This window comes from Mandrillus leucophaeus, unplaced genomic scaffold (genome assembly GCF_000951045.1).
Source record: "Mandrillus leucophaeus isolate KB7577 unplaced genomic scaffold, Mleu.le_1.0 Scaffold295, whole genome shotgun sequence".
Classification (NCBI taxonomy): Eukaryota; Metazoa; Chordata; class Mammalia; order Primates; family Cercopithecidae; genus Mandrillus; species Mandrillus leucophaeus.
The window spans coordinates 793,345-794,668 of NW_012103087.1; the positions used below are offsets into that span (position 1 = coordinate 793,345).

At 40.9% G+C, this 1,324-nt stretch overlaps 1 long non-coding RNA gene across 1 annotated transcript in view; it reads right to left on the reverse strand.

Annotated features, from left to right (window-relative positions):
* Window positions 1-1,324, reverse strand: part of LOC105543948 — a 17,327-nt gene that overhangs the window by 3,589 nt on the left and 12,414 nt on the right. The window contains exon 3 of the long non-coding RNA XR_001006698.1: window positions 664-745. This is a non-coding gene — a long non-coding RNA (uncharacterized LOC105543948). The remainder of the gene's footprint in view (window positions 1-663; window positions 746-1,324) is intronic.

Here is a 1,324-nt window from a genome sequence, read left to right on the forward strand (position 1 = left end):
ACATCCACTCACCACTCACTCACTGACTCACGCAGAGCAACTTCCAGTCCTGCAAGCCTCAACCCTGTAAGTGCCCTATACAAGGGTGCTGTTTTTATCATTTATGATGTATTTTTACTCTAACTTTTCTATGTCTAGATATACAGATACCATTGTGCTACAACTGCCTACAGTACTCAGTACAGAGGAGCAACAGGCTATACCACATAGCCTAGGTTTGTAGTAGGCTACACCATCTACGTTTGTGTAAGTACGCTCTGTGATCTGTCAGAACACACATCCCGGTTGTTTAGTGACACGTAACTGTGTATGAATTTATTTCACCAGAATAAAAACAAGGAATTCAAAGATGTCAAATAATCAAATGAGAATATAGTTTTCACAAGCAGTGGGCAGATCACAGTTGATGATCAGTATACACACTACTAAACATAAAAATCAAGAACCTCAGATATGATAGTATATAAATTGTTTCAAAAAGCAACTGCTGCACACTCTTCTAGGCCACAAGAGTAATAACCTATATATAACAGCACAGTTCACTGTGGAGTGTGATCTTCATGCCCCTACAACTTCAGCTGGCAAAGTCTACTATAAACTTTCCCCCTAAACCAACTTTTGCTAGAGAGATACTGTCATTAAATAAGGAATTAGAATACTTACCAACAAGTCAGTAGCAGTCAAAACATGGTTTGTCCTTTATCTCAATTTTCTCCTGACAATGTTTTCTTCCTTCTGTCACTACCTGCAAAACACCACCAACCCCTCATTCTCAAGAGTCATTTGTCAAGTCAGTACTTAAACAGGTGAACATGTATGAGACCAGACATCCCTGCAGCTAGAGCACCATGGCAGACAGGGCTTGAAAGGTAACAGTTTTATTTTGAGCAGGGGTCAAAGACAATGCAGCACTTCACAGCTACAATGTAACTAGATCCTGCCTCAGTTTACTAAGAAAATACAGTGGACCCTTGAAGGAAATGGGTCTGAACTGGGCAGGACCACTTAAGTGGCTTCTCTTCTGCCCCTGCCACCCTTTAGACAGCAAGACTAACCCTCCTCTCTCCTCCTCCTTAGCTTACTTGACATGAACATGAGGAAGATGAAGGCCTTTATGGTGATCCACTTCCACCTAATGAAGAGTAAATGTATTTTCTCTTCCTTATGGTTTTCTTAATAACATTTTCTTTTCTCTAGCTTACTTTATTATAAGAATACAGTATATCCACTTTGGGAGGCCGAGACGGGTGGATCACGAGGTCAGGAGATCGAGACCATCCTGGCTAACACGGTGAAACCCCGTCTCTACTAAAAAATACAAAAA